This window comes from Passer domesticus, chromosome 4, assembly GCF_036417665.1.
Source record: "Passer domesticus isolate bPasDom1 chromosome 4, bPasDom1.hap1, whole genome shotgun sequence".
Taxonomy (NCBI): domain Eukaryota; kingdom Metazoa; phylum Chordata; class Aves; order Passeriformes; family Passeridae; genus Passer; species Passer domesticus.
This window is the reverse complement of record NC_087477.1, coordinates 24,167,560-24,183,266: the sequence shown is the minus strand read 5'-3', so window position 1 is coordinate 24,183,266 and position 15,707 is coordinate 24,167,560. Positions and strand designations below refer to the sequence as shown.

At 37.1% G+C, this 15,707-nt stretch overlaps 2 protein-coding genes across 3 annotated transcripts in view; both read left to right on the top strand.

Moving 5' to 3' along the window:
• LOC135298731 (uncharacterized) overlaps window positions 1-15,565 on the top strand; it is a 96,716-nt gene extending 81,151 nt beyond the window's left edge. For both annotated transcript variants that reach the window (XM_064416581.1, XM_064416576.1), the window contains one exon: window positions 14,620-15,565. The gene's annotated coding sequence lies outside the window, so the exon portion shown is untranslated. The remainder of the gene's footprint in view (window positions 1-14,619) is intronic.
• The window catches only part of INPP4B (inositol polyphosphate-4-phosphatase type II B), a 295,785-nt gene that overhangs the window by 80,302 nt on the left and 199,776 nt on the right, over window positions 1-15,707 (top strand). The gene's annotated exons all lie outside the window — the stretch shown is intronic.

Genomic DNA, 15,707 nt, shown 5'->3' with positions numbered 1-15,707 from the left:
TATGTTGCTGTTAAAGGAAAATAAGTCATCCTGCTCCTTGAATTCACCCTTGGTCACAATGGTGTGGTTCTGTGCTCATCACTGTGTTTCTCCTGATGGTTTTTTGAATTGATTTGTTCACTAAGTTAGCAGAAAAACCATTGTATTACTGGGTTTCTCATCTTCAGGCTAATACTTGATATAGCTTATGGAGTTTCATGGAGCGAATACCAGAATGAAGTGTGTGGCAGCGAAGGTGGCAATGCAGAGGGAGAACAAAAACCCTAGATATTGTGATATATCTACACATGGATGGCAGTTAGACTGGCACAGCTACCTTTATTCCTTCACCCTGAATTTATGGGATTTTGTGGCAGCCTGCTCCAAAATTCTTCACTCCAAATAAATCTCTGTCATTGCTAGTTCAGGAGCCTTATAAGTCATTCTATGGTTTCTTTCAGATGTTTAATAGTGAGTGCATTGAAGAAATGAAATCATAAAAGGGTAGAATGGTGTGGGTTGGAAAGGACCTTAAAGATCATCCCATTTCAATCCCTCTGCTAAAGGCAAAGACAACTTCCACTACGAGGCTGCTCAAAGCCCCATCCAATCTGGCCTTGAAAAATGAAAATGTGAACACAGATCAAGTAAAAATTAATAGATTGCATACTAGAGTAACTAAACTAGCTTGTAGCGTTTTTTAACACAATTTAACTGTGGTTTTTTTTGAATTTTTATGTGTTGCACCTATAGTGCTTTTTTTAGATTAGGTGTCATTTTGCAGTTTGAGGCTGTAATGTTTGGCACTCTTACACGTACAAGCTGGAGTTTTGGCTCTAGAAGAGTTACGTAGCAATTGCTTTGGTGTTGTGGTAAAATAAGTACTAACAGAAAAGCAAAAATAACTTGGTAGAAAATTTAACAGCTTAAGTTAATGAAGGCTTTATGGATTTTTGCCACTTATTTCCAAAAAACTGGCCATAAATAATGGAAAAAAATCTGTAGTAAGTATTGTAGTATTGCAAAATATGTTCTTACAGAACTTGATGTGCTGTAAGTTTGATTTCTCTTTTTGGCATCTTAGCTTATAGAGTAATAGAGTTTTAATAGAGTAATTTCTTTCCAAGTGTAATGTACTAGACATCATCTCTCTGCTTTCTGCACCCAGTTTGTTGTAGTTCAGAGGGTTCTTCTGGAGACTAAAACAGTTTTCTCATTTCATCATATATGATCCATCTTGATAGAAATCATGGCTAACATTAACGATGATGATAAAATTCTCTGTGCAATAGTTTTCATGAGGAATAATGCAATTGAACTTATTAGCTGCAGCCCAAATGGTGGACTTTGAAATGGTTTTTTAAGTCCATGAAAAGCTCTTACCCTGATCATCCCATCTTCTGCAAATGGGAAGACAGAGAAAGGGATGGAGGGCTCTCTCTTTGCTCAGGCTGCATTCCTGATCTGCACAATTTGGGGATCAGGATCTGAGACTGTGTTCTGGACGCAGAAGTTGAAGTCAGCCTCAGTGAGCATTCTGTCTGGTTTGAGTGTTTGTGGAGGTGCTGTCAAATTGGCAGGAGTTTTAGGCTGGGCTCATCTTGGAAGTGCCCAAGTTTGACCTTCATGTTCTTGAGGGCTGTTGCTCTTGGGTGTGGTTAAACTGTTTCTGCATGAAGTAAACATCTTTGACAGATTGGCTTTCCAGCTTTTAGCTCCTGCTGCAGTTCATTTGCCCAACACAGAGGAGCAGAAATGGGAATAAGAGACTTATCCTAGAATTGTCTGTCACCATGTGGTACTGAATGTAGCCTGATTTCTCACTAATCTGAAAATGAGAGTGAGCTTATTTGTTGACCTTATATGTGACAGCTTACATTTTTTATGCAAAATAGGGTGTTTGGGGATTTGTATTTAATGAGGCCAGAACTGGGTCAAAATTAACACCTAGAATGGAGGGAGCCTAAAGGCTTAACAGGAGTTTGCATCCGGCAATGCAGAAGCAGAATGATCTCAATATGACAGAACTTTCTTCTACTTGCCAAGTCATATCAAGTTATTTAACCCAGAGCAGAAATGCCAAGTGGGACCTTTTACTTATCTTTTCACGTTTTGCCTAATATGGTCTTTGATAACTGCTTATCGGCCGGAAATGCAGTTTTTGATCTATTACTCAGATGTTTTTATTCCTAGCAACATTTTATTGGTAAATTAAGATGTTAACACATAACTGTTGCTGTTTTCTTACTGCCTTCTTGTGCTATTGTGTAACCCATAATAAAGAATTTTTCAGAACAACACTGTCTTTTTATGGCCTTTGCAAAGTAGCAAAACTGTTTTCCGTATTACAGCCATGACAGTGATGACAATTTTAGTAACTTAAGTCTTGAATTTTAGGCACAGTTTGTTTCAGTTTATGTACTATAGAAAGGTGATTTCACAATGCAATTACTCTGTAAAACACACCACTTTTTCCTGGCAAAATGAAAATGTTGTAATTATATCCATGTATCAACTCGCAGCCATTCTGTCAAAGTGAGGGGCTCATATAGTCAGAATAGCTTCATTTAAGGCTAAAATTGTGTTACACCCAAAGAATTAGTAATGAATGACCTCTTGAAGTTTAAGTAGTGCTTGGCACTACTGTGCTTGTGGAGAGCCTAGATGAACTGGAAGGAGCCCGGTACAGCTGCCTGCAGTTGCTTGGGCACGGCAGCCTGTCTTCAGGCACTGTGCAAAGTCCTGTCTCTGTGCTGAAAACCTGGGATACTTAAAATAGGCTGTTTAAATCCTGTGCTCTTTGTGCTGGGATGCTGGACAGTAATTGCAATAGGAAACCAGGAACTCTTTCTGTTAGATCCAGCTCTCTGTAAAACTACTGTGCTCCTCTGGAGCATTATGTGAAAGAAGACTTACCCTGAGTCAGGAAAGTGCTAGAGGCATTTATCTCAAGCTTTGTTCTTTGCCCTTGTCTGCCAGTAAGGGTGCAGCTCCATGTACTAATTCCTTGGAAAGTGGTGCTGCTTGTACAAAGTCCTGCCATTTGCTGCCTTGTTAGTTGTGCTGATGGTGCTGGTTGTAGGGCTGCCTTATACTAGAGCAGATCCATGAAGTGCTGGAGGGATGTTGTTCCTTCTTAGATAGAATGATTTCAGCTGAAGGTCTGGAGTATGTGCACACTTCAGGACATGCCCATAATGTGTGCTTCCAGCTTTCACTCTCTCATATTTGCAGAAGATATGTTTTCATTTTAATTGTAAGATGTGGGTGGGCATATGTTTTAATGATAAGCTTGTCATAGAACTCATATTTCACAACATCTACTATACTTTGAATTAAGATCAGCTTTTCAAGTCATTTCTATGTCTTCACAGATGGCAAGATGGTAAGATTTACATTCTGCATTTACATTACTTTACATCAAGGCTGAATGGGGCAAGTAGTTATGTAATTATTATCTGTGGTTAACAAAGAGAGCCCAAATTAAATATTTTATAAATGAATGTGCAGGATTTCTGGACATTTTCCAGCTTGCTGCATTTGACATTTGTCAGGCTCAAATGCAGGTGGCATTGATGTAAGATAGGCTGTTGTAGTAGCAGCAGTTTCTGGGGAATATGTGAACCTTGAGAGTTGGTGCTGCTTTCTGGGGCTACAGGTGAGCTGTGTTTGGTAGCAGCCTAGGGAGAGGAGGAAGCCACAGACACTCTGCTAGTTAGAAGTGCTGGGGAGAACTGTCATATGAACAGGCTTATTCTCTTTTGCATTTCCTTTCCTTGTGGTCTCATGAGCATGTCTTAATAGGAATTGAAATTGTGATAAGAGTTGCAAATGTCTGGGAGACTTCTTAGTCCCTCTACTGTGCTTTATATCCTCCTGTATCCTTATGCTTTTGTGTCACCATCTAGTCCCTTATGTGAAGGTGGAAACCCTTCCAGAATTTTGGTTTACCACAGTGGAAAAAATATTTTAATGATAATGGCAATGCAATTTCAATATATTCACTGATTAGTATAGTATGATTTTCAGAAAATTAAAATAGGAAATTAAATACACCAAGACACATCAACCTTGAATCTAGCCTTTCTATCTTCACCTATCTTAGCAATGCATTAACAGTACTTGATGTCTGCAATTTGGGTTTGTAAAAGTGTTAAAAGCTTAGTAATTTTCAAAAAATTTTGAGCTTTTCTTTTAACTTTGAGTTAAAGTGTGAGATTGAGTGATTATCTATTTAAGACCATATGGCTGGAGCAACTTATGGTGCAAAAACTCTATTAGTATCATTGGCATTCTGGACTTCAGTTCACCTTTGCCATTGTCTCTGTTATAGTTTGGCTGTTATAAGGTCTAAAGACATGATGGATTATGGTGCTTGAGGATAAACTATGTGAAACTCTTTTTTGGAGTGCTGCACGAAAAAAACCAGTTTTAGATGTTCCATCAAAAAAAAAAAAAAAAAAGAAGGAAACAAAAAACCTCCCTAAAAATACTGAGGTAGAATCAAAATATTGTATAAAGTTCAATTTCAGATAATACATATTCAAAAGCTGTTACAAGAACCTTGAAACTGACACAAGAAATGTAACAATTTGGGATTAAATTATCTGGGGTAGTTATTATGGCATAGCCAGGAAGTACCAGAAAAATATATTTTAAAAGGTTTGTATGGAAGAAGATTATTATTTTGGATATCCAAGTAAAAACAACACATTCTGTTACATTAATATGACTATTGAAAAGTTGATTTACATTTTCCACAGCTAAAAAATTAATATAAGAAATGTCTTAATAGAAAAAATTCTGGTCTTCTGTTGAAGACTTTTCTGCTGCGTTCTTGTAGAGTGTCTGTGTTCTGAAATCAACAGGTTTCTGTGATGAAAATAACACATTGACCTAGGCATAAAAATGTTGCTTTTTCTCCTAAAAGCAAATTTCCTGTTTAAGCACTCATTTAAAAAAAAAAAAACCAAAGCAAAACAAAACAGAGGGTTGAAGGGAGGGCGTTTATGGCATGTGTGTTTCTTATGAGCACATATGGTTCCAGTGGTTTCCTTTTTCAGAGCTGGAATACCAATATTATTCCTACTGATGGAAAGAGCATGAAAGTCAGCCTTGCAAATTTAGATTGTGTGTATGTAACTTTCTGGACATGATACTGCTGCTTAACATTCCTAGCCAGTTTCCTGAATTAAAAGCTAGCTGCATGTAAGGAAATGCCCAATATGTTTCAATTTATACACAGCAAAAAAGGTTAAATGGTAGCTGTAGTTCTTATATTGACGTGGATAAGATGTTCTGGAAAGCTGATTCTTGTACTTCAGGGCTTCCTTGTGTGAGAAACTTACCTGAAGAGAAGTTCTGTGGTAAAGAATTAACGAAGACTGGTTGTGCATATCCCTAGCAATTATGAGAAAGATAGTTGGAAGAAGCTGAATTTCATTTTCTCTTCCTCAGAAATTACTGCATTTATATTGGGCCCTTAGAGAGAAATTACAGCTACCAGCTTAAGAAAACTTAAAGTCCTAATTTTGGTTTCACTTCTTTGGTTTATTGATGTTAAAAAAAATGAAATAAAGAAGCCCTCCTGAAGTGCTTCACTGTCTCTGGAAATGACACTTGGAATCAGATCTTTTAAGTATCTTCTGTGTATTGAAACACTTGCTGAGTTTTATCCTTACTGCTTTTATGGCCATTCCTTCCCCTCCTCCTGGTCTCTTCATGAACATCTCTGCTCAGGATCCCTGTCCACAAGTCTTGTGTATTTAGACAGTCTTGTTTTTCACATGCCCAGAATGATGCTGAGGTGGTCTTGTGCAAGAAGATGAGACTCGTGTGGCTGTCAAGCCTTTCTTTTTCTTGGTATAGGTCATGAGTACATATCTCCTGCAGGAGAAAGAAAATTAGAGATGAGAGCATCTGAACAGAATTATAGATAGCTCATTTTTTATTTTTATAGGTTTTTATGTGACACAGTGCTAGTCTCAACCCTGCTAGCTCCACAGCACTTGGTAAGCTCCACTTACCAAGGAGTGGGGTGAATCCCAAAAGTTGAATATTCAGAGTTCAGCTTAGCTGGGGGAGAAAGCTCTACAGCACAGCTTTGTAATCCTCCGTAACAGCTTTGTTACCTCCTCTGGGCAGAGGTAACAACAAGGAAGAGGTCTTCTGTATGGGTTCCAGAGAGTTTTATTCTCAGGAAAGTCCAGGGACAGAAAACAGAAATTCAGGATGTTCAAGGGTTTTTTAAACAGGGGAGGTTCAAGGAGAGGGTACAAAACTTTAGCCAGTAGGGGGAAAATTGGGGAGGAGCATAAGGTGAGATTCACAATTTACAAACCAAGGGGCTGGGAACAGATCCAACAAACCAAGGGGGCTTTGGAGGATATAAAAATGACAGGGAAGTCTCTGGAAAAAGTGGTAGGTATGAGGAGGGGTTGACAGCTGTAGGGAGGAGGAACATCAAACATTCTGGGCAAAGAGGCTGGTTCAGGATAACCTGGTGGATAGGGGAGCTGGGAGGATACAGGTTAAGGATAAACCAACTGTATGGGGGAAACAGAATAAACCATTTGGAATAATAATACATAATAAAACACACTCACTGCAACATTTACCAAATGTCAAATATAGTTATCTAATTTTGTTTTAGTTTGAAGTCCACAGCAAAGTGGTAACGACAAGAATCAACTTAGTGGAAGCTGTTGCTTCCTCTAAAGTTTTTTGAGTTCAGGACTGGATTGACAAAATCAACATTGCACAGCTTTATCCTCCGTTTTGCCTCAAACTCCAGAAAGATGAAGGCAGTAGAGGGTCTAGGACTAATGGCCTGTGAAGACTTAGGGAAACAGGGCTTCAAGCCTAAGGTACTCAGTGACTAGAGAGAGCTGGTACCTGCAAGCTTCCCTAAACCAGGAATTTGGAAGAAATATTTAGGGGTTCCAGTAAAGGGAGAAAATACACTTTTTTCCTTCAAATTCCAGAGGAGAAGGAAATGGTTTTTATTCCCACTCTGAGTAGAAATCCAGGACCAGTTGGGAATGGTGTTCCTTTGGTCCCCTGACAACACAGATATGAGGTCATTCATCTCCGTGTCCTGGCTGGTGGAGATTTAGTGGTGTTTTACCAAGAGAAATGAAAATGCATGTGTAGCGATGTTACAGTGTCAACCGTGTAATTTTACCAGGTTGTCTGCAAGCTCACAATGTCCTAAAGTGTAGCTGGGGTAGATGTGACAAAGCAAAATATATTATTCATGTGTATTACTTTGAAATGTTCAGCTGGTGGGTTCTTCTCCTTATCAAATATGATTACACGTTGCAGCGTCTCGGTATGATAAACATATCCTTCTGTAACACTGAAAAGTCACTGTTAGTTGCTTTGACATTTAAATTATTAGTAATATGATGGATGTAGTGGGTACAGAAGTCAATGATGTAAGTAGCTTCACAGGGTTTCTATGCAACTAAGTATAAATATTGTACTAATTCTTTAATGTGCTGTTGTTTTATTGTACCCTAGATTGCTAGTTGCCATTTATGCTGTGTCATTTTGATCAGTTTCCTGGGGAATATCTAATATTTCATTCAATGTTTAGGCACAGAACTTACAATGAGATGGTGTATGAAGCAATAAATGCTTTTTTGAGGGTGGCTAAATGCCAGAGCAGTGATGAAGCTGCTAAATGAAAGAACTGTTTATAGATGGGGTTTTTTTTGGAGAAGCATTTTTCTGTTTTGCTCTAGATGGAAAACAAAACTAGTAAATGGAAGCAGGAGAAATAATGTTCTATTTATTTTAGATTGAGAACATACACTTTGCTGCTCACTAAGTGTCTCTGTGTGCAAACTGCTTGTGAAAGTCTGGAAGGATTTGGCAGCATGGCACAGGAAAACTCATTAAAACCACAAAGGAACAAATGTGTGACACTGTGTTAGCATTGTACATATATCTATTTGCAGGGGGATGTGTGCATGTGTGTTTGTAGTGTTTTGTGGATGTATATCCATGTGTTCACAAGCACTACATAGATGGGAGCAGATTTTGAAACAAGATTAGTGTGTGTTTTGATGTCTGTAAAGAAAAAAGTGGTTGTCTGTGGCTTTTATGGGGAGTTGGTGTTTGGTTTTAGGGAGGGGGTACTATGGCTAAAATTTTCCTTAGTCATTTATAATGTAGTCTGGAATGTTTTTTATTTGCTGTTTGAGAACAGTGCTAAAACTATGACCTTTTAGTTTTATATTCTCTTTTTTTAGACCTATAATTCTAGCTTCAAGTTGGAATATGAAGCCCATATGAAGGTTATAGTTGGCTCTGTAAAGGGTTTCCAAGTGGTTATGTTGCAATAAACATTGACATTTCCAGAACACTGTACTGCTTCACCATCTTTAATCCAGTGCTTTCAGCTGCACTCTTCTTTTAATAATAGTAATGAATGTGTTTTAATTTTATGCTGAAAAATCTTTGGGGAAACTTAGTTGCTGTTATCTGTAGTTCAGCATTTGACTTAGTTGTTTCAGAAACTGTAAGCTGTCTTTTTATGACTGATGAAGTAAAAGGCTGAAGGGCTAGATAGCAGCTATTTAACCTTAACTTGCTCATGATCATGCAGTAAAATCACTTTGTTGCCTGTGGGATTTTAGAGTATTTTATCAAAAGACCTCCAAGTGCAGTATGAACCAAGAACCTAACAAACCCAAAACTGAATGCTAAAATGTTGACATTTTTGAAATTGTTGCTTTGTTTCTTTTTGTCACAAAACAGATGTGGTTGTGATTTGTCGCAGTCCACATTTATGGTGAGATAAGTTTAACCTAATTTTGCATAGTCTGCAGTAAATATTAACTCAGTGTTTACTTATATATAGTTTTGTCAGCAAACTGTAACTTCTTACTTATATTCTTCAAATGCATGGGCCATTGAGGCTGTGTATCAGAACATTGTACAGAATCTTTTCCTTGAGGATGAGCTTTTGTCTGTAGAACTGGTCTCTCCAGATATGGTTGCACAACATTACTTAGCCATTGTGTCTCAGGCTTAAAACACTTAAATTAGGATAGCATTCTTGCAACAGTTAAATATGTGTTTTTTAGCCAAACTCAAATTCTCAGAGGTGAAAATGATAGGACTTATAATTTTGCAAGAACTCAGAAGTGATCCATATTGGCTTTTTGCTTTCCTGAAACCTATCTGTGTGTGGCGTGCTTTCTGCATATTTCCAGGTGTTTTCAAAGAATTTTTGCTGGGGGTTTTATTTTGTTTTCTTTTGTTATTGCTGTGTGAGTACAGCAAACTAGAAGAATGTCTTTTGTAGGAGGTTATTTAAAATAAAGGCCAAGGTAATTTCAGGAAAAAAATTGAGCAAGTTATAAAAAAAGAGAAAAAATGAATACATTCACAAATGCATTATGCTGAAGGAATTGATACAAATTCATTAAACAGAATTGCCCATTTGTTCAGAAAAGTCCCTGAATAGGCCTAGCAGAAGCTTGGCGGTGTTTTAGAGGAGCATGATTATGAGCTTGCCCTGTTCTTAAAGAATTCCATGTTTATTTTCCTTTGCTTGCTGTCATAAATTCACACAGTGCTATGTGGATCTTTGCACAGATGCAGCAATTATTGTGTAGTTTATTTATTTAGGCTTTTAAAAATTTTAATTTTCTGGCTTCTGTTGTGATGTAAATGTGGTTCTGTCAGAGTAGTCTGGTTAGGAAATTAAGAGTTTGAATTTTTGTCAGACACTGACATGACTGGAGGAATAAGCAATACTGTTTCTCTAGACGATAGCAAAGATTTCAAAATATTTTATTCTTGCCTGCTCTCTTTATTGTGTACCATTTTTTGAATAATAGAATATTGGAACAAATTTCAAAGCAAATTGAGACATCGGTCTTGGTGGTGGTAAAACCTGATATTAATGTCATGCATAATAGCTAGAGGTGGCCTGTGAAATACCCTTAGTATTTGATGAAGGATATGTATTTTAAGGCATATTTTAGAGCTTTTCACTTACCACAAATTTAACAATAAATTTTATGTTTGCTGTTTATAGCCAACATGTGCTCCTTTAGACTTCAGTATCAGACACTGTATTTGAGGCAAGTGAAATATATCAAAATAGAATTTAGATGTAAATGAAGAAATATTTAGGGCTTGTTGATGCTATGATCAACAATTTCTGGATTCATTGCATTTCAATAATCTAACTTTATAATGGCTGTACTCATTTTGCTTTGAATGTAGAAGGTGATACTTAAATTTTTGAGAATCCAGAAGACTGGTAGTTTTTGCAGCTGGACACTTGTTCTTCATGCTCATGGCTTCAAACAGAGATTGCATATCTGGGGCTTTCAGTTTGGGACTGAATTTTGTGGTTTCCTTTTTAAATATACTTTGATTTTTGGAAAATGTAGAAAGAAAAGATTTACACAGACAAGGTGCAATAGGTCTAAGTACAGATAAAAGTTTGCTTTAATGTATTTACTCATCGTTATTTAAAAATAATTTAAAATTTAAAAAAAGAATTCTGTTAAATAGATTAGAAACCCCAGTGTTACTCTTCGCTAGGTACCTTTGAAAAGGTACCTTTGGAAACTGCACTTTTAATAGTGAAATGTAGTTTGAATTTAAACATGCACTGGTGTCCCCACTCAAACAAATAGGTGCCTTCCTTACTCGCACGTATTCACCTATTGATCTTTCTTTCCTAATTAGTAAAAATACCTTTCCTAAATTTTTTTTTCTGTGGGCTCATTACTCCTTTTTTCTTTTGGTTTGTTTTACATTGAACAATGATAGTTGTCATGTATCGGATGGAAGAACACAATAAAGATCAGTAGCTGGAGGCTGTGGGGTTTATTAGACCATGTGACACAGCTGACACATGACACGTTCTTGATCACAAAAGCCTTTGTTAAGGAAATCAAAATATCAGTATTCAAAATTACATAGAAGGTGAAGACTGTTTCTAAGTGTTAAATAGAGGTCAATTTTCCATCTCAGAAACAGAAGGTAGCTCCTGGGAGGGCATGCAGAAGAAAAGTAGACAGTATATTCTTGTTGGAGTGAAGAGATGTGAAAGCATTTGCCTCCCAAGGGTCAGGCAGTTTATAGCTGGTGGAACGTGAGGAATTGACTGGAGGGAAGAGATCATATGTGGCCCATAATTTTTATTTTAAGGCCAATTGGATGTATTTGGTATCTAGCAGAGTTATGAATTTTTGCCATTATGTCAGTTTAGTTCCTTGTAAAACTGCATCCTCCATTCCAAAGCTTGGATTTGAGAAATGCTGTGTAGGTTTCCCTTGATGATGGTCGAGAGTTCAGAGATGAAACAACTCTTTAATGAGAAGTGTCCTTCTACCTTTTATGTCCAGTGACTTAATGGTAGCAAGGGAATACGAGAAGAAACTTCTCTGGGAGATAAAAAACCAATCATATTTATTTCTATGGCTGTTGTCTGGGGTTTTTTCCTTTGTTTTTCCTCAAACATGATATCCTCTATATACCTCTGCTACATTTTAAGGGCCTATTTCTGCTGCTCTTACAAACACACAGATGTGGAGATTAAAGGCAGAGTGTACCTTGCTCTGACATATCTTCTTATACCCCATTGCATTTGGAAGTGGCCTGGAGAGCTGTCATTTATCAGCTCCAAAAAAGAGAGAAAAGGAAGAGCAAGTGCTCGAGAAGGAATGGTGAAGTTAACATGAAGAAGCCGAAGAAGAATTCAAGTATTTCTCTTACTTGGTTCTCTGTTCAGAAATTGGTGTTTAGTGACTTTGGGTCTGGTGACAATTTACAGGTCTGCTAGGATGACTTCTGATCCTCTTATGGACTACAGCTAATCACACATTCCATCTCTTAGCATGAGAAGTCTTAAGCATCCTTAAAAATATTCTGTTTGCTACTTCTGAAAGCACTGTGCAGGAGATTAAAGTTTAGGGGCTGTGTGGGGGAGAATCATAGCCTGCTTTCAAATGAACATCACTGTGTGCAGTCCAAGGAAGCAGAAGGAGTTATCTTTACAATACATACACTAGATACATTTGCAGTTTATAATTAAAAATATTCAAACCACTTAATTTTTGCAGTGTTTCTATTCCAATTTTTTTATCCTAAGGTTGTGTGAAAAGTGAGTAACATGTAGTGAATTTTGGGTTCATTTTTCACATTGGGGGAAAATGTAAGAATGGTTAAAAAGGATATTTTGTTAGGAAGTGTTCCATCCTGAGGTTCTCTGTGGAGTTCTCTGGTTCATGAAGCTCAGTCTTGAATAAAGTACAGTTCTCTGCAGAGGTGATTTGCATAACATATTACTTGTTGGAGACCAGTGAGTAGAATGCAGTTTGGTCCTGTTTTTCTCTGCTCTTGAGGTATATTTAGAATGCCGTATATTGCTACAGTTTGTGTTGTCACTTATGATATTCATCCTTTAAATGTATTAGACTAATTGCACATGTAGTTTGTGCATCATTTAAATCAATGATCTCTATGATGCCTGAAAATATCTTTTACTTCCAAAAAGTAATGGAAAATAGTTATATAAGCAACTATTTTCATTCACTTTATATGCTTGCATTCTTCATTTGCCTTTCGATATAGTTTTTCTCACCTTCTGATGCAAATAATGCTGACCACTATATTGCTAGACTTCCACTTACATGAATAACTAGTTGAATGTAATATCTGGTCCAGGACCTGTGACAGCCTGGTACTGTTACATCTGCATAAATAGGGATAAGAAGGTAGGCAGTGAGGTGAGAAATTCTGTTACTTGCTAAACAGTTAAGATGGGGTGCCAAATATGAGTAGTCATAAAATACTCTTGCAAGTCTAAACCATTAGCAATTAAGTGGCAGATAAAAGTCGACATCCATAAATGTTGATGAAGAACACTACATTTGTGAAGAAAGTTTATCAGCATTTTTCCTTATCACACAGCTTGGGTTGTAGACACACGATGGAGATAGTATTATGGCAGAAGAATATATAATATTGAAGGAGATTTTGGATTGTTGAATTCTGCTTGCTAGCATTTAAAGGGGTGTTTGTAATTCTGCAAATTGTATATTTGTGATTGCCATGGAGTCATTTGTTAATATCTCAAAATTAGAACAATTTTTTTTACTCTCTTTGGTAATGGACATATTGCTGTGGAAACTTACGGAAATAAATTTAAGACCACTAGCTTTTCTGTTTGTGAATGATAATGCACTATAATTCCTGCTCCTTTTTTTCTTGTTGAATCTATAAGAAAGCTGTACTTTATCTGTGGAGTGATGAACATCATCTTTGCTAATGCCTGAATATCAAATGTAGGTGATAATGTTTTTGTAGCATAGTCAAAAGTGTAACCTGTGTACATACCTTCATTATTGAGCTACTGTCAGTCTGATTAGCTCATTTGCCAGTACCAGGGAAAATAACTGATGTGAAAAAACACAAGCAGTTTGGTGTATGTAGCATTCCTAGTCTATAGGGTTTTGATTTAATTTTTTTGAATTTGTGAATGTATGCTTTTAAAATAAATTAACTCTGCAATTCACACACACCCCCCCCCCCAGCTGACTGGGGATGCTTTAAATAAGGTCTTGTTAGAAGAATTTTTGCTTTCTGTTGTGTTCTTTCTACAGTGCTATAGCTTTACTTTTTTACTTACTGTTTTAACACAAAGGAATTACCTGGAATGTCACTTCTAATTTTAACTGTCAGCTTAATTCTTGGCTTGATATACCTATCAGTGCGTTCCCTCCCCTGCCTCCAGGAACAAATCTCCTGTTGTAAAATCGATTCACAATGACACACTTCTTCCCCCCCACAATGGTACATCAAATCAGATCTAGAGGAATGCAGAAATAGCTTAAACGTGATGTTCTCTTTGACAGATTCAAAAGTTTCTCAGTGCTTTAATTTTCTAGGTTTGGGGACTCTTCTTTAGCAGTTTCACTGAGATATTTAATTCAGATTTAGAAATAATTTGTCTCCTCAAATCACTGTTTTAAAACAATTTCCCAATCTGGGACGGTGGTGGGGTGCCTATTGAGTTTATCACTGTTTAGAGGACGATGTAAGAGTTTGTCTGGTTGCTGTTTGGCATTTGATTGATTCAGTAAATTTTTATAAAAGTTATTGAATAATACCAATGGCAGGAGTAAAACCTCCCTAATGTATTACAGCTTAACACAGTGGTACAGATCTGATTTTGATAATATTTTCTATACATAAAGACAAGATCATTACAATGTGCCCTTTTAATAAAAGTAAAGCTCATCTGGATTAGCTATTATCTTATTTTTCTAGGTTATGTTATGCATCTAAAATAGGAGAAATTTTGGATCTCTTCAGGTGCTGAAAAACAAATCTGATCCTTTATCAGATATGCATAATGGTTTCCTTGATTACAGTTTTGTTATTTAATTTGTAAGTAAATTTCTTGTTAGCTTTTTGTGTGACAGGCCACAGCACAGCTCATCTAATGGATTAAAAGTCCACCATAATGGCAATTCTGAAGATTTTTTTATTCAGGTTTGTGTCAGGATATAGGAAATGTTTTGCAGCAACAGGTGCTTTATTTTCTGGCAGCCTTATGCTCTTTCATCCCTTTTCCTTGTTTCCCTTTCTGTTTTCTCTTATGTACAGAAGTAAATACATGTCCTCTGCTCAGTGGCCTGGATTGTGGATCTTGGAAGAGCATTCACATTCATTTGAAGCTGCAGCATTCATTCCAGCTTCCACTGGTGCAGAAAGGGGAGTAACTTGTCTCCAAAGAGGCTCTTGAGCTGCAGCATCTGGGGGCTTAAAATGCAGAGAGCTTGAAAGCATCTTCTTCTCTCTTGTGTTTGCAGTTACTGTTTTATGTCAACTGCATTGTGAGACAGACTGCATGGGGACAGCTTCTCGAGAATTGTTTGAAAGCTATTTTTGCTGCCTACTTGCCAATTCATTTGTATTACACACTTGTCATTCATGTACAAATCAAAACACCACATCTTTCAGTCTTGGCAACTATAGAAAACTACATCATCCATCTTTCCAAACACCTGGCTCACCTGAAAGCTGTGTAACAGCTTTTCTTTGCCTACTGACATGTATATCCACTTACCACCATTATATGTTTTGGAGGGAATGTTAAGTCTGGGAACTTCTCATGTTTCTCTCTTGGTCATATCTCCACAGAAAGATTGATATCTCTTGAAGGTATGAGCCTGCATTATCTACTTTTCAAGGAAGGGTTATCTGGTTTCAAGAGAGACTCTGTTGGGGCTTTGAAATGTAAAGAATTAAAATAGTTACCAGGATCGTTGCAGTGGAAGACTCTTCCTAATTAGTCTGCTGTTTGTTTTGTTGGACTATTATTGCCTGTTTTCCCAAACTGACTTTAGCTCTTGCTCATAAAGACCTGGTAGATCCTCAAAGAATGCTTCACTCAACAGCACTTGAGAATTGCTGCTGGGTTGCCATGTATTGCCACTGACTTGATGGATTCTATAAATAAAAAAGTTCTGAACATAGCACTTGGGTTACTATCAAAACTCACTGCGTTGTTTCACTACTTTCTCCTTTTCTCTCTATTTGTTTTGAACAATCAGATGGGCTGTTTTTCTGTCTGCATGACAATATGTTCCTTCTAGACAGCCCAGTCAGGATAATTTTTCGAAGAAATCAGTTTACAAGTAGTTTCTAGATAAGACTGTTTTTCTTAATGTACTACAGCTTGTCTCTTGAAT